Raw genomic sequence first — 24,394 nt, forward strand, 5'->3', positions numbered from 1 at the left:
CTGAGAGATAAGTGTGTGTTAAAGCCGTCCTTCACCTAGCTTGTTGGGAACACAAAGTTTCGTTCCAGTTACAAATTACACTCCATATCTATATATGGGTAGGTACTTGCTCCAACTCGGTTTTAGAGTGAAAACTGCAGGAACTTCAAACCGGCACTAGGAAACTTTCTGAGAAACTAGAAGAAAAGTTTCTAAAAGATCCAGTTCCATTTGTTTTACATGAAAGAACATCTCTCCAAATGCTCAGATCTGAGAGATAAGTGTGTGTGAAAGCCATCCTTCACCTAGCTTGTTGGGAAAACAAAGTTTCTTTCCAGTTGCAAGGTACACTCCATATATATATATGGGGAGGTACTTGCTCCAACTCGGTTTTACAAAGAAAACTGCAGGACCTTCAAACCGGCACTAGGAAACAGACTGAGAATCCAGAGAAAAATTTCTCTTGCAACACGATATTTTGTGCTACATGATCAAAAGTATCTCCACATGCTCAGTTCTGAGAGATATCTGTGTGTGAAAGCCGTACTTCACAAAACTAGTTGGGATATCAAAGTTTCTTCTCAGTTGCAAACTACACTCCATACATATATAAGGGGATGTACTTGCTACAAAACTATTTTACAGTGAAAACTGCAGGAATTTCAAACAGGCACTTGGAAAGAGACTGAGAAACCAGGGTAAAAGTTCCTCCTGAATCCCGTTCACTTTGTGATAGATGAACGAACGTCTCTCCACATGCTCATTTCTGAAAGTTAAGCGTGTGTGAAAGCCGTACTTCACCTAGCTTTTTGGGAACACATAGATTCTTTTCATTTGCAATCTACACTCCATATTTATATAAAGGGATTTACTTTCTCAAACTCGGTTTTACAGTGAAAACTGCAGGAACTTCAAACCGGCACTAGGAAACAGACAGAGAAACAAGAGTAAAAGTTTTTTCTGCAAATCTTTCCCTTTGTGCTAGTTGAAGGAACGTATCCCCACATGCCCAGTTCCTAGAGTTATGTGTGTGTGAAAGCAGTCCTTCACCTGGCTTGTTGGGAACACAAAGGTTCTTTCCAGTTGCAAAATGCACTCCAAACTTATATATAGGGAGGTACTATCTCCAACTAGTTTTTACAGTGAAAACTGCAGTAACATCAAACCGGCACTAGGAAAAATTTCTGAGAAACAAGTTTATAAGTTTCTCCTGCAAACCGTTCCTTTGTTCTATTTGAACGAACATTTCTCCACATGCTCAGTTCTGCGAGATATGTGTGTGTGAAAGCCATCCTTCACCTAGCTTGTTGGGAACACAAAGATTATTTCAGTTGCAATCTACACTCCATATATATATATGGGGAGGAACTTGTTCCAACTCGGGTTTACAGTGAAAAATATAGGAACCTCAAACCGGCACTAGGAAACAGACTGAGATATCAGAGTAAAAGTTTATCTTGCAACACGATATTTTGTGCTACATGAACCAAAGTCTATCCACATACTCAGTTCTAACAGATAAGTGTGTGTGAAAGCCGTACTTCACCTACCTCGTTGGGAAAACAAAGACTTTTTCATTTGCAAACTACACTCCAAACATATATATGGGTAGGTACATGCTAAAACTCGATTTTACAGTGAAAACTGCAGGAAATTCAAACAGGCAGTAGGAAACAGACTGAGTAACCAGAGTAAAATTTATACCTGTAACCTGTTCATTTTTTGCTAGATGAACGAACGTTTCTCCACATGTTCAGTTCCAGCAGATAAATGTGTGTGAAAGCCATCCTCCAACTAGCTTTTGGGAACACAAAATTTCGTTCCAGTTGCAAAGTACACTCCTTATCTATATATGGGGATGTACTTGCTCCAACTCGTTTTTACAGTGAAAATTGCAGGAACTTCAAACGGGCACTAGAAAACAGACTGAGAAACCAGAGTAAAAATTTCTCTTGCAACACGTCTTTTGTGCTAGATGAACGAACATCTTTCCACATGCTCAGTTCGGAGAGATAAGTGTATGTGAAAGCTGTCCTTCACCTAGCTTTTTGGGAACACAAAGATTTCTTCCAGTTGCAAAATACACTCCATACATATATATGGGGAGGTATTACCTCCAACACGTTTTTACAGTGAAAACTGCAGGTATTACAAACCGGCACTAGGAAACAAACTTAGAAACCAGAGTAAATTTTTCTCCTGTAAAGAGATCCATTTTTGCTATATGAACGAACGTCTCTCAAAATGCTCAGTTCTGAGAGATAAGTGTGTTTGTAAGCTGACCTTCACCTATCTTGTTGGGAACACAAAATTTCTTCTCAGTTGCAAACTACACTCCGTACATATATATGGGGAGGTACTTGCTCCAACAAGATTTTACAGTGAAAACTGCAGGAATTTCTAACCGGCACTAGGAAACACACTGAGAAACCAGAGTAAAATTTCTCCTGAAACACGATCTTTTGTGCTAGATGAAAGAAAGTCTCCCCACAAGCTCAGTTCTGAGAGTTATGTGTGTGTGAAAGCCGTCCTTCACCTAGCTTGTTTGGAACACAAAGTTTCTTTTCAGTTGCCAACAACACTCCATATGTATATATGGGGAGGTACTTGCTCCAACACTGTATTACAGTGAAAACTGCAGAAAATTCAAAACGGCACTAGGAAACAGACTGAGAAACTAGAGTAATATTTTCTCTGCAAACCTTTCCTTTTGTGCAAGATGAACAAACGTCTCTCCACATGCTCAGTTCTGAGAGATATGTGTGTGTGAAAGCCTTCATTCACCTAGCTTTTTTGGAACACAAAGTTTCTTTTCAGTTGCAAATTACACTCCAAACAAATATATGTTTATGTACTTGCACCAACTCGGTTTTACAGTGAAAACTACTGGAACTTCAACCCGGCAGTAGGAAAAAGACTTAGAAACCAGAGTAAAACTTTCTCCTGCTATCCGTTCTCTTTGTGCTAGTTTAAGGAACGTCTCTCCACGTGCTCACTTATGAGAGACTCTTGTGGATGAAAGCGGTCCTACACATAGCTTGTTGGGAACACAATGTTTCATTCCAGTTGCAAACTACACAGCATACATATATATGGGGAGTTACTCCAACAAGTTTTTACAGAGTAAACTGCAAGATCCTGAAACCGGCACTAGGAAACATAATGAGTAACCAGAGTAAAAGTTTTTCCTGCAAACCGTTCCCTTTGTGCTATTAGAACGAACGTCTCTCCACATGCTCAGTTCTGAGTGATAAGTGTGTGTGAAAGCCATACTTATAAATGCTTGTTGGGAAAACTTAGTTTCTTTCCAGTTGCAAACACTCTCCATACATATATATGGGGAGGTACTTGCTCCAACTCGATTTTACACTGAAAACTACAGGAACATCTAACTGGCACTAGGAAACCGACTCAGAAACCAGAGTAAAAGATTCTCCTGCAACCCGTTTCTTTTATGCTAGATAAACGAAAGTCTCTCCACCTGCTCATTTCGGAGAGATATGTATGCGTGGAAGCCGTCCTTCACCTAGCTTGTAGGGAACAGAAAGTTTCTTTTTAGTTGCAAATGGCACTCCATACATATATATATGGAGGTAGTTGCTCCAACAGGTTTTTACAGTGAAAACTGCAGGAACTTCCATCGTTACAAGGAAACAACCTGAGAAACCAGAGTAAAATTACTCCTGCAAAACATTCCTTTGTGCTACATGAAGGAACATCTCTTCACATGCTCAGTTCTGAGAGATAATTGTGATTGAAAGCCGTCCTTCACCCAGCTTGTTGGCAACACAAAGTTGCTCTCAATTTGCAAACTACCCTCCATACATATATATGGGGAGGTACTTGCTCGAACTCGGTTTTACAGCAAAAAATGCAGGAAATTCAAACCGACACTAGGAAACAGACTGAGAACCCAGAGTAAAAATTTCTCCAGCAACACGATCTTTTGTGCTAGATGAACGAACGTCTCTCCACATGCTCAGTTCTGAGAGATAAGTGTGTGTGAAAGCCGTCCTTCACCTAGCTTGTTGGGAAAACAAAGTTTCTTCTCAGTTGCAAAGTACAATCCATACATATATATGGGGAGGTACTTGCTTCAACTCGGTTTTACAGTGAAACCTGCAGGAACTTCAAAGCGGCACTAGGAAACAGACTGAAAAACCACAGTAAAAGATTCTTCTGCAAACCTTTCTTTTGTGCTCGATTAAGGAAATTCTCTTCACATGCTCAGATCTGAGAGATAAGTGTGTGTGAAAGCCGTCCTTCACATAGCTTGTTGGGAACACAAATTTTCTTTCCAGTTGCAAACTACAATACATACATATATATGGGGAGGTACTTGCTCCAACTAGGTTTTAGAGTGAAAACTGCAGGAACTTCAAACCGGCACTAGGAAACTTTCTGAGAAACCAGAGAAAAATTTTCTCCAGGATCCATTTCCATTTGTTTTAGATGAAAGAACTTCTCTCCCCATGCTCAGATCTGAGAGATAATTGTGTGTGAAAGCCGTCCTTCACCTAGCTTGTTGGGAACACAAAGTTTCTTTCCAGTTGCAAACTACAATACATACATATATATGGGTAGATAGTTGCTCAAACTCGGTTTTACATAGAAAACTGCAGGACCTTCAAACCGGAACTAGGAAACAGACTGAAAATGTAGAGAAAAATTTTTCTTGCAACACATTATTTGGTGCTACATGAACGAAAGTCTCTCCACATGCTCAGTTCGGAGTTATAAGTGTTTGTAAAAGCCGCCCTTCACCTAGCTTGTTGGGAACACAAAGTTTTTTTCCAGTTGCAAAGTACACTCCTTACATATATATGGGGAGGTATACCCTCCTACACGTTTTTACAGAGATAACTGCAGGAACTTCAAACCGGCAATAGGAAATAGACTCAGAAACCAGAGTAAAACTTTCTCCTGCTAACCGTTCTCTTTGTGCTAGTTAAAGAACGTCTCTCCAAATGCTCATTTATGAGAGATAAGTGTGGATGAAAGCGGTCCTACACAAAGCTTGTTGGGAAAACAAAGTTTCATTCCAGTTGCAAACTACCCTCCATACATATATATAGGGAAGTACTTGCTCCAACTCGATATTACACTGAAAACTACAGGAACTTCAAACAGGCACTAGGAAAGAGACTGAGAAACCAGGGTAAAAGTTCCTCCTGAAACCCATTCACTTTGTGCTAGATGAACGAACGTCTCTCAACATGCTCGTTTCTGAAAATTATGCGTGTGTGAAAGCCGTACTTCACCTAGCTTTTTGGGAACACATAGATTCTTTTCATTTGCAAACTACACTCCATATATATATAAAGGGATTTACTTACTCAAACTCGGTTTTACAGTGAAAACTGCAGGAACTTCAAACCGGCACTAGGAAACAGACTGAGAAACAAGAGTAAAAGTTTTTTCTGCAAATCTTTCCCTTTGTGCTAGTTGAAGGAACGTATCCCCACATGCCCAGTTCCTAGAGTTATGTGTGTGTGAAAGCAGAAATTCACCTGGCTTGTTGGGAACACAAAGTTTCTTTCCAGTTGCAAACTGCACTCCAAACATAAATATGGGGAGGTACTTGCTCCAACTCGGTTTTACAGTGAAAACTGCAGTAACATCAAACCGGCACTAAGAAAAATTCTGAGAAACAGGTGTATAAGTTTATCCTGCAAACCGTTCCTTTGTTCTAGTTGAACGAACATTTCTCCACATACTCAGTTCTGTGAGATATGTGTGTGTGAAAGCCATCCTTCACCTAGTTTGTTGAGAACACAAAGATTATTTAATTTGCAATCTACTCTCCATATATATATATGGGGAAGTACTTGTTCCAACTCGGGTTTACAGTGAAAACATTAGGAACCTCAAACCGGCCCTAGGAAACAGACTGAGAAACCAGAGTAAAAGTTTATCTTGCAACACGATATTTTGTGCTAGATGAACCAAAGTCTATCCACATACTCAGTTCTAACAGATAAGTGTGTGTGAAAGCCGTACTTCACGTAGCTTGTTGGGAAAACAAAGACTCTTTTCATTTGCAAACTACACTGCAAACATATATATGGGGACGTACTTGCTAAAACTCGATTTTACAGTGAAAACTGCAGGAAATTCAAACAGGCAATAGGAAACAGACTGAGTAACCAGAGTAAAATTTTTTCCTGAAACCTGTTCCATTTGTGCTAGATGAACAAAAGTTTCTCCACATGTTCAGTTCTGGCAGATAAATGTGTGTGAAAGTCATCCTCCAACTAGCTTTTGGGAACACAAAATTTCGTTCCAGTTGCAAATTACACTCCTTATCTATATATGGGGATGTACTTGCTCCAAATCGTTTTTACAGCGAAAACTGCAGGAAATTCAAACCAACACTAGGAAACAGACTGAGAACCCACAGTAGAAATTTCTCCAGCAACACGATCTTTTGTGCTTGATGAACGAACGTCTCTCCACATGCTCAGTTCTTAGAGATAAGTGTGTGTGAAAGCCGTCCTTCACCTCGCTTGTTGGGAAAACAAAGTTTCTTCTCAGTTGCAAAGTACAATCCATACATATATATGGGGAGGTACTTGCTTCAACTCGGATTTGCCGTGAAACCTGCAGGAACTTCAAAGCGGCTCTAGGAAACAGACTGAGAAACCACAGTAAATGATTCCACTGCAAACCTTTACTTTTGTGCTTGATTAAGGAAATTCTCTTCACATGCTCAGATCTGAGAGATAAGTGTGTGTTAAAGCCGTCCTTCACCTAGCTTGTTGGGAACACAAAGTTTCGTTCCAGTTGCAAAGTACATTCCGTATCTATATATGGGGAGGTACTTGCTCCAACTCGGTTTTAGAGTGAAAAATGCAGGAACTTCAAACCGGCACTAGGAAACTTTCGGAGAAATCAGAGAAAAAGTTTCAAAAAGATCCAGTTCCATTAGTTTTAGATGAAAGAACATCTCTCCACATGCTCAGATCTGAGAGATAAGTGTGTGTGAAAGCCATCATTCACCTAGCTTGTTGGGAACACAAAGTTTTTTTCCAGTTGCAAAGTACACTCCATATATATATATATGGGGAGGTACTTGCTCCAACTCGGTTTTACATAGAAAACTGCAGGACCTTCAAACCGGCACTAGGAAACAGACTGAGAACCCAGAGGAAAATTTCTCTTGCAACACGATATTTTGTGCTACATGAATGAAAGTCTCTCCACATGCTCAGTTCTGAGAGATAATTGTGTGTGAAAGCCATCCTTCACAATGCTAGTTCGGATCTCAAAGTTTCTTTTCAGATGCCAACTGCACTGCATACATATATAAGGGGATGTACTTGCTACAAAACTATTTTACAGTGAAAACTGCAGGAACTTCAAACAGGCACTAGGAAAGAGACTGAGAAACCAGGGTAAAAGTTCCTCCTGAAACCCGTTCACTATGTGCTAGATAAACGAACGTCTCTCCACATGCTCATTTCTGAAAGTTAAGCGTGTGTGAAAGCCGTACTTCACCTAGTTTTTTGGGAACACATAGATTCTTTTAATTTGCAATCTACACTCCATATATATATAAAGGGATTTACATACTCAAACTCGGTTTTACAGTGAAAACTGCAGGAACTTCAAACCGGCACTAGGAAACAGACTGAGAAACAAGAGTAAAAGTTTTTTCTGCAAATCTTTCCCTTTGTGCTAGTTGAAGGAACGTATCCCCACATGCCCAGTTCCTATAGTCATGTGTGTTTGAAAGCAGTCCTTCACCTAGCTTGTTGGGAACACAAAGTTTCTTTCCAGTTGCAAACTGCACTCCAAACATATATATGGGGAGGTACTTGCTCCAACTCGGTTTTACAGTGGAAACAGCAGTAACATCAAACCGGCACTAGGAAAAATTCTGAGAACCCTGTGTATAAGTTTCTCCTGCAAACCGTTCCTTTGTTCTAGTTGAACGAACATTTCTCCACATGCTCAGTTCTGCGAGATATGTGTGTGTGAAAGCCATCCTTCACCTAGCTTGTTGGGAACACAAAGATTATTTCAGTTGCAAACTACACTCCATATATATATATGGGGAAGTACTTGTTCCAACTCGGGTTTACAGTGAAAAATTTAGGAACCTCAAACCGGCCATAGGAAACAGACTGAGAAACCAGAGTAAAAGTTTATCTTGCAACACGATATTTTGTGCTAGATGAACCAAAGTCTATCCACATACTCAGTTCTAACAGATAACTGTGTGTGAAAGCCGTACTTCACCTAGCTTGTTGGAAAAACAAAGACTCTTTTCACTTGCAAAGTTCACTCCAAACATATATATGGAGAGGTACTTGCTAAAACTCGATTTTACAGTGAAAACTGCAGGAAAATCAAACAGGCAGTAGGATACAGACTGAGTAACCAAAGTAAAATTTTTTCCTGAAACCTGTTCCCTTTGTGCTAAATGAACGAACGTTTCTCCACATGTTCAGTTCTGGCAGATAAATGTGTGTGAAAGCCATCCTCCAAATAGCTTTTGGGAACACAAAATTTCGTTCCAGTTGCAAAGTACACTCCTTATCTATATATGGGGATGTACTTGCTCCAACTCGTTTTTACAGTGAAAATTGCAGGAACTTCAAACGGGCACTAGAAAACAGACTGAGAAACCAGTGTAAAAATTTCTCTTGCAACACGTATTTTGTGCTAGATGAACGAACATCTTTCCACATGCTCAGTTCGGAGAGATAAGTGTTTGTGAAATCCGTCCTTCACCTAGCTTTTTGGGAACACAAAGTTTTTTTCCAGTTGCAAAATACACTCCATAAATATAAATGGGGAGGTATTTCCTCCAACACGTTTTTACAGTGAAAATTGCAGGTACTTCAAACCGGCACTAGGAAACAGAATTAGAAACCAGAGTAAATATTTCTCCTGTCAACAGGTCCATTTGTGCTCGATGAACGAACATCTCTCAAAATGCTCAGTTCTGAGAGATAAGTGTGTTTGAAAGCCGTCATTCAACTATCTTGTTGGGAACACAAAATTTCTTCTCAGTTGCAAACTACAATCTGTACATATATATGTGGAGGTACTTGCTCCAACTAGATGTTACAGTGAAAACTGCAGGTATTTCAAACCGGCACTAGGAAACACACTGAGAATCCAGAGTAAAATTTCTCCTGAAACACGATTTTTGTGCTAGATGGAAGAAAGTCTCCCCACATGCTCATTTCTGAGAGTTATGTGTGTGTGAAAGCCGTACTTCACCTAGCTTGTTGGGAACACAAAGTTTCTTTTCAGTTGCAAATTACACTCCAAACATATATATGTTTATGTACTTGCACCAACTCGGTTTTACAGTGAAAACTACTGGAATTTCCAACCGGCAGTAGGAAAAAGACTCAGAAACCAGAGTTAAACATTCTCCTGCTATCTGTTCTCTTTGTGCTTGTTTAAGGAACGTCTCTCCACATGCTCACTTATGAGAGATAAGTGTGGATGAAAGCGGTCCTACACATAGCTTGTTGGGAACACAAAATTTCATTCCAGTTGCAAACTACACAGCATACATATATATGGGGAGTTAGTTACTCCAACAAGTTTTTACAGTGAAAATTGCAGGCTCTTGAAACCGGCACTTGGAAACATAATGAGTAACCAGAGTAAATGTTTTTCCTGCAAACAGTTCCCTTAGTGCTAGTTGAACGAACGTCTCTCCACATGCTCAGGTCTGAGAGATAATTGTGTGTGAAAGCCGTACTTCACCATGCTTGTTAGGAAAACTTAGTTTCTTTCCAGTTGCAAACTTCTCTCCATACATATATATGGGGAGGTACTTGCTCCAAATCGATTTTACACTGAAAACTACAGGAACTTCAAACTGGCACTAGGAAACCGAATCAGAAACCAGAGTAAAAGATTCTCCTGCAACCCGTTCCTTTTATGGTAGATAAACGAAAGTATCTCCACATGATCATGTCGGAGAGATATGTATGTGTGGAAGCCGTCCTTCACCTATCTTGTAAGGAACAGAAAGTTTCTTTTTAGTTGCAAACGACACTCCATACATATATATATTTAGGTAGTTTCTCCAACAGGTTTTTACAGTGAAAACTGCAGGAACTTCCATTGTCACAAGGAAACAAACTGAGAAACCAGAGTAAAACTTCTCCAGCAAAATATTTCTTTGTGCTACATGAAGTAAAATCCCTACAAATGCTAATTTCTGAGGGATAATTGTGATTGAAAGCCGTCCTTCACCCAGCTTGTTGGCAACACCAAGTTGCTTTCAATTTGCAAACTACCCTCCATACATATATATGATGAGGTACTTGCTGCAACTCGGTTTTACAGCGGAAACTGCAGGAAATTCAAACCTACACTAGGAAACAGACTGAGAACCCAGAGTAAAAATTTCTCCAGCAACACGATCTTTTGTGCTAGATGAACGAATGTCTCTCCACATGCTAAGTTCTGAGAGATAAGTGTGTGTGAAAGCCTTCCTTCACCTAGCTTGTTGGGAAAACAAAGTTTCTTCTCAGTTGCAAAGTACAATCCATACATATATATGGGGAATTACTTGCATCAACTCGGTTTAACAGTGAAACCTGCAGGAACTTCAAACCGGCACTAGGGAACAGACTGAGAAACCACAGTAAAAGATTCTCCTGCAAACCTTTCCTTTTGTGCTTGATTAAGGAAATTCTCTTCACATGCTCAGATCTGAGAGATAAGTGTGTGTTAAAGCCGTCCTTCACCTAGCTTGTTGGGAACACAAAGTTTCATTCCAGTTGCAAAGTACATTCCATATCTATATAAGGGGAGGTACTTGCTCCAACTCGGTTTTAGAGTGAAAACTGCAGGAACTTCAAACCGGCACTAGGAATCTTTCTGAGAAACCAGAGAAAAAGTTTCTCAAGGATCCAGTTCCATTTGTTTTAGATGAAAGAACATCTCTCCACATGCTCAGATCTGAGAGATAAGTGTGTGTGAAAGCCGTCCTTCACCTAGCTTGTTGGGAACACAAAGTTTCTTTCCAGTTGCAAACTACACTACATACATATATATGGGGAGATACATGCTCCAACTCGGTTTTACATAGAAAACTGCAGGACCTTCATAACGGCAGTAGGAAACAGATTGAGAATTCAGAGAAAAATTTCTCTTGCAACACAATATTTGGTGCTACATGAACGAAAGTCTCTCCACATGCTCAGTTCTGGGAGATAACTGTGTGTGAAAGCCGCCCTTCACAACGCTAGTTGGGATCACAAAGTTTCTTTCCAGTTGCAAACTATACTCCATACATATATTGGGGATGTACTTGCTACAACACTATTTTACAGTGAAAACTGCAGGAACTTCAAACAGGCACTAGGAAAGAGACTGAGAATCCGGGGGTAAATGTTCCTCCTGGAACCCGTTCACTTTGTTCTAGATGAACGATCGTCTCTCCACATGCTCATTTCTGAAAGTTAAGCGTGTGTGAAAGCCGTACTTCACCTAGCTTTTTGGGAACACTTAGATTCTTTTCATTTGCAAACTACACTCCATAAATATATAAGGGGATTTACTTACTCAAACTCGGTTTTACATTGAAAACTGCAGGAACCTCAAACCGGCCCTAGGAAACAGACTGAGAAACCAGAGTAAAAGTTTATCTTGCAACACGATATTTTGTGCTAGATGAACCAAAGTCTATCCACATACTCAGTTCTAACACAAAAGTGTGTGTGAAAGCCGTACTTCACATAGCTTGTTGGCAAAACAAAGACTCTTTTCATTTGCAAACTACACTCCAAACATATATATGGGGAGGTACTTGCTAAAACTCGATTTTACAGTGAAAACTAAAGGAAATTCAAACAGGCAGTAGGAAACAGCCTGAGTAATCAGAGTAAAATTTTTTCCTGTAACCTGTTCCCTTTGTGCTAGATGAACGAACGTTTCTACACATGTTCAGTTCTGGCAGATAAATGTGTGTTAAAGCCATCCTCCAACTAGCTTTTGGGAACACAAAATTTCGTTCCAGTTGCAAAGTACACTCCTTATCTATATATGGGGATGTACTTGATCCAAATCGTTTTTACTGTGAAAATTGCAGGAACTTCAAACGGGCACTAGAAAACAGACTGAGAAACCAGAGTAAAAATTTCTCTTGCAACACGTATTTTGTGCTAGATGAACGAACATCTTTCCACATGCTCAGTTCGGAGAGATAATTGTTTGTGAAAGGCGTCCTTCACCTATCTTGTTGGGAACAGAAAATTTCTTCTCAGTTGCAAACTACACTCAATACATATATATGGGGAGGTACTTGCTCCAACTAGATTTTACAGTCAAAACTGCAGGAATTTTAAACCGGCACTAGGAAACACACTAAGAATCCAGAGTAAAATTTCTCCTGAAACACGATCTTTTGTGCTAGATGAAAGAAAGTCTCCCCACATGCTCAATTCTGAGATTTATGTGTGTGTTAAAGCCGTCCTTCACCTAGCTTCTTGGGAACACAAAGTTTCGTTCCAGTTGCAAAGTACACTCCATATCTATATATGGGGAAGTACTTGTTCCAACTCGGTTTTAGAGTGAAAACTGCAGGAACTTCAAACCGGCACTAGGAAACATTCTGAGAAACCAGAGAAAAAGTTTCTCAAGGATCCAGTTCCATTTGTTTTAGATGAAAGAACATCTCTCCACATGCTCAGATCTGAGAGATAAGTGTGTGTGAAAGTCGTACTTCACCTAGCTTGTTGGGAACACAAAGTTTCTTTCCAGTTGCAAACTACACTACATACATATATATGGGGAGATACATGCTACAACTCGGTTTTACATAGAAAACTGCAGGACCTTCAAACCGGCACTAGGAAACAGACTGAGAATCCAGAGAAAAATTTCTCTTGCAACACGATATTTGGTGCTACATGAACGAAAGTCTCTCCACATGCTCAGTTCTGAGAGATAACTGTGTGTGAAAGCCGTACTTCACAACGCTTGTTGGGATCACAAAGTTTCTTTTCAGTTGCAAACTACACTCCATACATATATATGGGGATGTACTTGCTACAACACTATTTTACAGTGAAAACTGCAGGAACTTCAAACAGGCACTAGGAAAGGGACTGAGAAACCAGGGTAAAAGTTCCTCCTGAAACCCGTTCATTTTGTGCTAGATGAACGAACGTCTCTCCACATGCTCATTTCTGAAAGTTAAGCGTGTGTGAAAGCCGTACTTCACCTAGCTTGTTGGCAAAACAAAGACACTTTTCATTTGCAAACTACACTCCAAACATATATATGGGGAGGTACTTGCTAAAACTCGATTTTACAGTGAAAACTAAAGGAAAATCAAACAGGCAGTAGGAAACAGACAGAGTAAACAAAGTAAAATTTTTCCTGAAACCTGTTCCCTTTGTGCTAGATGAACGAACGTTTCTCCACATGTTCAGTTCTGGCAGATAAATGTGTGTGAATGCCATCCTCCAACTAGCTTTTGGGAACACAAAATTTCGTTCCAGTTGCAAAGTACACTCCTTATCTATATATGGGGATGTACTTGCTCCAACTCATTTTTACAGTGAAAATTGCAGGAACTTCAAACGGGCACTAGAAAACAGACTGAGAAACCAGAGTAAAAATTTCTCTTACAACACGTAATTTGTGCTAGATGAACGAACATCTTTCCACATGCTCAGTTCGGAGAGATATGTGTTTGTGAAAGCCGTCCTTCACCTAGAATTTTGGGAACACAAAGTTTTTTTCCAGTTGCAAAATACACTCCATAAATATAAATGGGGCGGTATTTCCTCCAACACGTTTTTACACTGAAAATTGCAGGTACTTCAAACCGGCACTAGGAAACAGAATTAGAAACCAGAGTAAATGTTTCTCCTGTCAACAGATCCATTTGTGCTCGATGAACGAACATCTCTCAAAATACTCAGTTCTGAGAGATAAGTGTTTTTGAAAGCCGACCTTCACTTATCTTGTTGGGAACACAAAATTTCTTCTTAGTTACAAACTACACTCTGTACATATATATGGGGAGGTACATGCTCCAACTAGATTTTACAGTGAAAACTGCAGGAATTTCAAACCGGCACTAGGAAACACACTGAGAATCCAGAGTAAAATTTCTCCTGAAACACGATCTTTTTTGCTAGATGGAAGAAAGTCTCCCCACATGCTCAGTTCTGAGACTTATGTTTGTGTGAAAGCCGTACTTCACCTAGCTTGTTTGGAACACAAAGTTTCTTTTCAGTTGCAAATTACACTCCAAACATATATATGTTTATGTACTTGCACCAACTCGGTTTTACAGTGAAAACTGCGGGACCTTCCAACCGGCACTAGGAAAAAGACTCAGAAACCAGAGTAAAACTTTCACCTGCTATCCGTTCTCTTTGTGCTTGTTTAAGGAATGTCTCTCCACATGCTCACTTATGAGAGATAAGTGTGGATGAAAGCGGTCCTACAAATAGCTTGTTGGGAACACAAAGTTTCATTCCAGTTGCAAACTACACAGCATACATATATATGGGGAGTTAGTAACTTCAACAAGTTTTTACAGTGAAAACTGCAGGATCTTGAAACCGGCACTAGGAAACATAATGAGTAACCAGAGTAAATGTTTTTCCTGCAAACAGTTCCCTTAGTGCTAGTTGAACGAACGTCTCTCCACATGCTCAGGTCTGAGAGATAAGTGTGTGTGAAAGCCGTACTTCACCATGCTTGTTAGGAAAACTTAGTTTCTTTCCAGTTGCAAACTTCTCTCCATACATATTTATGGGGAGGTACTTGCTCCAACTCGATTTTACACTGAAAACTACAGGAAATTCAAACTGGCGCTAGGAAACCGAATCAGAAAACAGAGTAAAAATTTCTCCTGCAACCCGTTCCTTTTGTGCTAGATAAACGACAGTCTCTCCACATGCTCATTTCGGAGAGATATGTATGTGTGGAAGCCGTCCTTCACCTAGCTTGTAGGGAACAGAAAGTTTCTTTTTAGTTGCAAACGACACTCCATAAATATATATATGGAGGTAGTTGCTCCAACAGGTTTTTACAGTGAAAACTGCAGGAACTTCCATTGTCTCAAGGAAACAAACTGAGAAAGCAGAGTAAAGCTTCTCCAGCAAACCATTCCTTTTTGCTACATGAAGTAACATCTCTTCATATGCTCAGTTCTGAGGAATAATTGTGATTGAAAGCCGTCCTTCACCCAGCTTGTTGGCAACACCAAGTTGCTTTCAATTTGCAAACTACCCTCCATACATATATATGGTGAGGTACTTGCTCCAACTCGGTTTTACAGCGAAAACTGCAGGAAATTCAAACCGACACTAGGAAACAGACTGAGAAATCAAAGTAAAAGATTCTCCTGCAAACATTTCCTTTTGTGCTTGATTAAGGAAATTCTCTTCACATGCTCAGATCTGAGAGATAAATGTGTGTTAAAGCCGTCCTTCACCTAGCTTGTTGGGAACACAAATTTTCGTTCCAGTTGCAAAGTACACTCCATACCTATATATGGGGAGGTACTTGCTCCAACTCGGTTTTAGAGTGAAAACTGCAGGAACTTCAAACCGGCACTAGGAAGCTTTCTGAGAAACCAGAGAAAAAGTTTCTCAAGGATCCAGCTCCATTTGTTTTAGATGAAAGAACATCTCTCCACATGCTCAGATCTGAGAGATAAGTGTGTGTGAAAGCCGTCCTTCACCTAGCTTGTTGGGAACACAAAGTTTCTTTCCAGTTGCAAACTACACTACATACATATATATGGGGAGATACTTGCTCCAACTCGGTTTTACATAGAAAACTGCAGGACCTTCAAACCGGCACTAGGAAACAGACTGAGAATCCAGAGAAAAATTTCTCTTGCAACACGATATTTGGTGCTACATGAACGAAAGTCTCTTCACATGCTCAGTTCTGGGAGATAACTGTGTGTGAAAGCCGTCCTTCACAACGCTAGTTGGGATCACAAAGTTTCTTTTCAGTTGCAAACTACACTCCATACATATATATGGGGATGTTCTTGCTACAACACTATTTTACAGTGAAAACTGCAGGAACTTCAAACAGGCACTAGGAAAGAGACTGAGAACCCGGGGTAAAAGTTCCTCCTGAAACACGTACACTTTGTGCTAGATGAACGAACGTCTCTCCACATGCTCATTTCTGAAAGTTAAGCGTTTGTGAAAGCCGTACTTCACTTAGCTTGTTGGGAAAACAAAGACTCTTTTCATTTGCAAACTACACTCCAAACATATATATGGGGAGGTACTTGCTAAAACTCGATTTTACAGTGAAAACTAAAGGAAATTCAAACAGGCAGTAGGAAACAGACTGAGTAATCAGAGTAAAATTTTTTCCTGAAACCTGTTCCCTTTGTGCTAGATGAACGAATGCTTCTCCACATGTTCAGTTCTGGCAGATAAATGTGTGTTAAAGCCATCCTCCAACTAGCTTTTGGGAACACAAAATTTCGTTCCAGTTGCAAAGTACACTCCTTATCTATATATGGGGATGTACATGCTCCAACTCGTTTTTACAGTGATATTTCAGGAACTTCAAACCGGCACTAGGAAACACACTAAGAATCCAGAGTAAAATTTCTCCTGAAACACGATCTTTTGTGCTAGATGAAAGAAAGTCTCCCCACATGCTCAGTTCTGAGATTTATGTGTGTGTTAAAGCCGTCCTTCACCTAGCTTCTTGGGAACACAAAGTTTCGTTCCAGTTGCAAAGTACACTCCATATCTATATATGGGGTAGTACTTGCTCCAACTCGGTTTTACATAGAAAACTGCAGGACCTTCAAACCGGCAGTAGGAAACTTTCTGAAAAACCAGAGAAAAAGTTTCTCAAGGATCCAGTTCCATTTGTTTTAGATGAAAGAACATCTCTCCACATGCTCAGATCTGAGAGATAAGTGTGTGTGAAAGCCGTCCTTCACCTAGCTTGTTGGGAACACAAAGTTTCTTTCCAGTTGCAAACTACACTACATACATATATATGGGGAGATACTTGCTCCAACTCGGTTTTACATAGAAAACTGCAGGACCTTCAAACCGGCACTAGGAAACAGACTGAGAATTCAGAGAAAAATTTCTCTTGCAACACGATATTTGGTGCTACATGAACGAAAGTCTCTCCACATGCTAAGTTCTGAGAGATAACTGTGTGTGAAAGCCGTCCTTCACAACGCTAGTTGGGATCACAAAGTTTCTTTTCAGTTGCAAACTACACTCCATATATATATATGGGGATGTACTTGCTACAACACTATTTTACAGTGAAAACTGCAGGAACTTCAAACTGGCACTTGGAAAGGGACTGAGAAACCAGGGTAAAAGTTCCCCCTGAAACCCGTTCACTTTGTGCTAGATGAACGAACGTCTCTCCACATGCTCATTTCTGAAAGTTAAGCGTGTGTGAAAGCCGTACTTCAACTAGCTTTTTGGGAACACATAGATTCTTTTCATTTGCAAACTACACTCCATACATATATAAGGGGATTTACTTACTCAAACTCGGTTTTACAGTGAAAACTGCAGGAACTTCAAACCGGCACTAGGAAACAGACTGAGAAACAAGAGTAAAAGTTTTTTCTGCAAATCTTTCCCTTTGTGCTAGTTGAAGGAACGTATCCCCACATGCCCAGTTCCTAGAGTTATATGTGTGTGAAAGCAGTCCTTCACCTGGCTTGTTGGGAACACAAAGTTTCTTTCCATTTGCAAACTGCACTCCAAACATATATATGGGGAGGTACTTGCTCCAACTCGGTTTTACAGTGAAAACTGCAGTAACATAAAACCGGCACTAGGAAAAACTCTGAGAAACCTGTGTATAAGTTTCTCCTGCAAACCGTTCCTTTGTTCTAGTTGAACGAACATTTCTCCAAATGCTCAGTTCTGCGAGATATGTGTGTGTGAAAGCCATCCTTCACCTAGCTTGTTGGGAACACAAAGATTATTTCAGTTGCATACTACAGTCCATATATATATATGGGGAGGTACTTGTTCCAACTCGGGTTTACAGTGAAAATTTTAGGAACCTCAAATCGGCCCTAGGAAACAGACTGAGAAACCAAAGTAAAAGTTTACCTTGCAACACGATATTTTGTGCTAGATGAACCAAAGTCTATCCACATACTCAGTTCTAACAGATAAGTGTGTGTTAAAGCCGTACTTCACCTAGCTTGTTGGGAAAACAAAGACTCTTTTCATTTGCAAACTACACTCCAAACATATATATGGGGAGGTCCTTGCTAAAACTCGATTTTACAGTGAAAACTGCAGCAAATTCAAACAGGCAATAGGAAACAGACTGAGTAACCAGAGTAAAATTTTTTCCTGAAACCTGTTCCCTTTGTGCTAGATGAACAAAAGTTTCTCCACATGTTCAGTTCTGGCAGATAAATGTGTGTGAAAGCCATCCTCCAACTAGCTTTTGGGAACACAAAATTTCGTTCCAGTTGCAAAGTACACTCCTTATCTATATATGGGGATGTACTTGCTCCAAATCGTTTTTAAAGTGAAAATTGCAGGAACTTCAAACGGGCACTAGAAAACAGACTGAGAAACAAGAGTAAAAATTTCTCTTGCAACACGTCTTTTGTGCTAGATGAATGAACATCTTTCCACATGCTCATTTCGGAGAGATAAGTGTTTGTGAAAGCCGTCCTTCACCTAGCTCTTTGGGAACACAAAGATTTCTTCCAGTTGCAAAATACACTCCATACATATATATGGGGAGGTATTTCCTCCAACACGTTTTTACAGTGAAAACTGCAGGTACTTCAAACCGGCACTAGGAAACAGACTTAGAAAACAGAGTAAATGTTACTCCTGTCAACAGATCCATTTGTGCTAGATGAACGAACGTCTCTCAAAATGCTCATTTCTGAGAGATAAGTGTGTTTGAAAGCCATCCTTCACCTATCTTGTTGGGAACACAAAATTTCTTCTCAGTTGCAAACTACACTCAATATATATATATGGGGAGGTACTTGCTCCAACTAGATTTTACAGTGAAAACTGCAGGAATTTCAAACCGGCACTAGGAAACACACTGAGAAACCAGAGTAAAATTTCTCCTGAAACATGATCTTTTGTGCTAGATGAAAGAAAGTCTCCCCACATGCTCAGTTCTGAGAGTTATGTGTGTGAAAGCCTTCATTCACCTAGCTTTTTGGGAACACAAAGTTTCTTTTCAGTTGCAAATTACACTCCAAACATATATATGTTTATGTACTTGCACCAACTCGGTTTTACAGTGAAAACTACTGGAACTTCCAACCGGCACTAGGAAAAAGACTCAGAAACCAGAGTAAAACTTTCTCCTGCTATCCGTTCTCTTTGTGCTAGTTTAAGGAACGTCTCTCCACATGCTCACTTATGAGAGACTAGTGTGGATGAAAGCGGTCCTACACATAGCTTGTTGGGAACACAAAATTTCATTCCAGTTGCAAACTACACAGCATACATTTATATGGGGAATTACTTACTCCAACGAGTTTTTACAGTGAAAACTGCAGGATCTTGAAACCGGCACTAGGAAACATAATGAGTAACCAGAGTAAAAGTTTTCCCTGCAAACTTTTCCCTTTGTGCTATTTGAACGAACGTCTCTACACACGCTCAGTTCTCAGTGATATGTGTTTGTGAAAGCCGTCCTTCACCTAACTTGTTGGGAAAACAAAGTTTCTTCTCAGTTGCAAAATACAATCCATAAGTATATATGGGGTGGTACTAGCTTCAACTCGGTTTTACAGTGAAACCTGAAGGAAATTCAAACCAGCACTAGGAAACAGACTGAGAAAGCACAGTAAAAGTTTCTCCTGCAAACCTTTCCTTTTCTGCTTGATTAAGGAAATTCTCTTCACATGCTCAGATCTGAGAGATATGTGTGTGTTAAAGCCGTCCTTCACCTAGCTTGTTGGGAACACAAAGTTTCTTTCCAGTTGCAAAGTACACTCCATATCTATATATGGGGAGATACTTGCTCCAACTCGGTTTTACATAGAAAACTGCAGGACCTTAAAACCGGCACTAGGAAACAGACTGAGAATCCAGAGAAAATTTTCTCTTGCAACACGATATTTGGTGCTACATGAACGAAAGTCTCTCCACATGCTAAGTTCTGAGAGATAACTGTGTGTGAAAGCCGTCCTTCACAACGCTAGTTGGGATCACAAAGTTTCTTTTCAGTTGCAAAGTACACTCCATACATATATATGGGGATGTACTTGCTACAACACTATTTTACACTGAAAACTGCAGGAACTTCAAACAGGCCCTAGGAAAGAGACTGAGAATCCAGGGTAAAATTTCCTACTGAAACCTGTTCACTTTGTGCTAGATGAACGAACGTCTCTCCACATGCTCATTTCTGAAAGTTAAGCGTGTGTGAAAGCCGTACTTCACCTAGCTTTTTGGGAACACAAAGTTTCTTTCAAGTTGCAAATTACACTCCTTATCTATATATGAGGTTGTACTTGCTCCAACTCGTTTTTACAGTGAAAATTGCAGGAACTTCAAATGGGCACTAGAAAACAGACTGAGAAACCAGAGTAAAAATTTCTCTTGCAACACATCTTTTGTGCTAGATGAACGAACATCTTTCCACATGCTCAGTTCGGAGGGATAAGTGTTTGTGAAAGCTGTCCTTCATTTAGGTTGTTGGGAACACAAAGTTTTTTTCCAGTTGCAAAATACACTCCATACATATATACGGTGAGGTATTTCCTCCAACACGTTTTTACAGTGAAAACTGCAGGAACTTTAAACCGGCACTAGGAAAGAGACTTACAAACCAGAGTAAATGTTCCCCCCGCCAACAGATCCATTTGTGCTAGATGAACGAACGTCCTTCAAAATGCTCAGTTCTGAGAGATAAGTGTGTTTGAAAGCCGTCCTTCACCTATCTTGTTGGGAACACAAAATTTCTTCTCAGTTGCAAACTACACTCCGTACATATATATGGGGAGGTACTTGCTCCAACTAGATTTTACAGTCAAAACTGCAGGAATTTCAAACCGGCACTAGGAAACACACTGAGAATCCAGAGTAAAATTTCTCCTGAAACACGATCTTTTGTGCTAGTTGAAAGAAAGTCACCCCACATGCTGAGTTCTGAGATTTATGTGTGTGTGAAAGCCGTACTTCACCTAGCTTTTTGGGAACACAAAGTTTCTTTCAAGTTGCAAATTACACTCCTTATCTATATATGAGGTTGTACTTGCTCCAACTCGTTTTTACAGTGAAAATTGCAGGAAATTCAAACCGACACTAGGAAACAGACTGAGAAACCAAAGTAAAAGATTCTCCTGCAAACATTTCCTTTTGTGCTTGATTAAGGAAATTCTCTTCACATGCTCAGATCTGAGAGATAAATGTGTGTTAAAGCCGTCCTTCACCTAGCTTGTTGGGAACACAAAGTTTCGTTCCAGTTGCAAAGTACACTCCATACCTATATATGGGGAGGTACTTGCTCCAACTCGGTTTTAGAGTGAAAACTGCAGGAACTTCAAACCGGCACTAGGAAGCTTTCTGAGAAACCAGAGAAAAAGTTTCTCAAGGATCCAGCTCCATTTGTTTTAGATGAAAGAACATCTCTCCACATGCTCAGATCTGAGAGATAAGTGTGTGTGAAAGCCGTCCTTCACCTAGCTTGTTGGGAACACAAAGTTTCTTTCCAGTTGCAAACTACACTACATACATATATATGGGGAGATACTTGCTCCAACTCGGTTTTACATAGAAAACTGCAGGATCTTCAAACCGGCACTAGGAAACAGACTGAGAATCCAGAGAAAAATTTCTCTTGCAACACGATATTTGGTGCTACATGAACGAAAGTCTCTTCACATGCTCAGTTCTGGGAGATAACTGTGTGTGAAAGCCGTCCTTCACAACGCTAGTTGGGATCACAAAGTTTCTTTTCAGTTGCAAACTACACTCCATACATATATATGGGGATGTTCTTGCTACAACACTATTTTACAGTGAAAACTGCAGGAACTTCAAACAGGCACTAGGAAAGAGACTGAGAACCCGGGGTAAAAGTTCCTCCTGAAACACGTACACTTTGTGCTAGATGAACGAACGTCTCTCCACATGCTCATTTCTGAAAGTTAAGCGTGTGTGAAAGCCGTACTTCACTTAGCTTGTTGGGAAAACAAAGACTCTTTTCATTTGCAAACTACACTCCAAACATATATATGGGGAGGTACTTGCTAAAACTCGATTTTACAGTGAAAACTAAAGGAAATTCAAACAGGCAGTAGGAAACAGACTGAGTAATCAGAGTAAAATTTTTTCCTGAAACCTGTTCCCTTTGTGCTAGATGAACGAATGCTTCTCCACATGTTCAGTTCTGGCAGATAAATGTGTGTTAAAGCCATCCTCCAACTAGCTTTTGGGAACACAAAATTTCGTTCCAGTTGCAAAGTACACTCCTTATCTATATATGGGGATGTACATGCTCCAACTCGTTTTTACAGTGATATTTCAGGAACTTCAAACCGGCACTAGGAAACACACTAAGAATCCAGAGTAAAATTTCTCCTGAAACACGATCTTTTGTGCTAGATGAAAGAAAGTCTCCCCACATGCTCAGTTCTGAGATTTATGTGTGTGTTAAACCCGTCCTTCACCTAGCTTCTTGGGAACACAAAGTTTCGTTCCAGTTGCAAAGTACACTCCATATCTATATATGGGGTAGTACTTGCTCCAACTCGGTTTTACATAGAAAACTGCAGGACCTTCAAACCGGCAGTAGGAAACTTTCTGAAAAACCAGAGAAAAAGTTTCTCAAGGATCCAGTTCCATTTGTTTTAGATGAAAGAACATCTCTCCACATGCTCAGATCTGAGAGATAAGTGTGTGTGAAAGCCATCCTTCACCTAGCTTGTTGGGAACACAAAGTTTCTTTCCAGTTGCAAACTACACTACATACATATATATGGGGAGATTCTTGCTCCAACTCGGTTTTACATAGAAAACTGCAGGACCTTCAAACCGGCACTAGGAAACAGACTGAGAATCCAGAGAAAAATTTCTCTTGCAACACGATATTTGGTGCTACATGAACGAAAGTCTCTCCACATGCTAAGTTCTGAGAGAAAACTGTGTGTGAAAGCCGTCCTTCACAACGCTAGTTGGGATCACAAAGTTTCTTTTCAGTTGCAAACTACACTCCATATATATATATGGGGATGTACTTGCTACAACACTATTTTACAGTGAAAACTGCAGGAACTTCAAACAGGCACTAGGAAAGAGACTGAGAACCCGGGGTAAAGGTTCCTCCTGAAATCCGTTCACTTTGTGCTAGATGAACGAACGTCTCTCCACATGCTCATTTCTGAAAGTTAAGCGTGTGTGAAAGCCGTACTTCACCTAGCTTTTTGGGAACACATAGATTCTTTTCATTTGCAAACTACGCTCCATACATATATAAGGGGATTTACTTACTCAAACTCGGTTTTACAGTGAAAACTGCAGGAACTTCAAACCGGCACTAGGAAACAGACTGAGAAACAAGAGTAAAAGTTTTTTCTGCAAATCTTTCCCTTTGTGCTACTTGAAGGAACGTATCCCTTCATGACCAGTTCCTAGAGTCATGTGTGTGTGAAAGCAGTCCTTCATCTCTCTTGTTGGGAACACAAAGTTTCATTCCATTTGCAAACTGCACTCCAAACATATATATGGGGAGGTACTTGTTCCAACTCGATTTTACAGTGAAAACTGCAGTAACATCAAACCGGCACTAGGAAAAATTCAGAGAAGCCAGTGTATAAGTTTCTACTGCAAAACGTTCCTTTGTTCTAGTTGAACGAACATTTCTCCACATGCTCAGTTCTGTGAGATATGTGTGTGTGAAAGCCATCCTTCACCTAGCTTGTTGGGAACACAAAGATTATTTCAGTTGCAAACTACACTCCATATATATATATGGGGAGGTTCTTGTTCCAACTCGGTTTTACACTGAAAACTTTAGGAACCTCCAACCGTCCCTAGGAAACAGACTGAGAAACCAGAGTAAAAGTTTATCTTGCAACACGATATTTTGTGCTAGATGAACCAAAGTCTATCCACATACTCAGTTCTAACACAAAAGTGTGTGTGAAAGCCGTACTTCACATAGCTTGTTGGCAAAACAAAGACTCTTTTCATTTGCAAACTACACTCCAAACATATATATGGGGAGGTACTTGCTAAAACTCGATTTTACAGTGAAAACTAAAGGAAATTCAAACAGGCAGTAGGAAACAGCCTGAGTAATCAGAGTAAAATTTTTTCCTGAAACCTGTTCCCTTTGTGCTAGATGAACGAACGTTTCTCCACATGTTCAGTTCTGGCAGATAAGTGTGTGTTAAAGCCATCCTCCAACTAGCTTTTGGGAACACAAAATTTCGTTCCAGTTGCAAAGTACACTCCTTATC

Source organism: Camelus bactrianus, chromosome 16 (genome assembly GCF_048773025.1).
Source record: "Camelus bactrianus isolate YW-2024 breed Bactrian camel chromosome 16, ASM4877302v1, whole genome shotgun sequence".
Lineage (NCBI taxonomy): Eukaryota > Metazoa > Chordata > Mammalia > Artiodactyla > Camelidae > Camelus > Camelus bactrianus.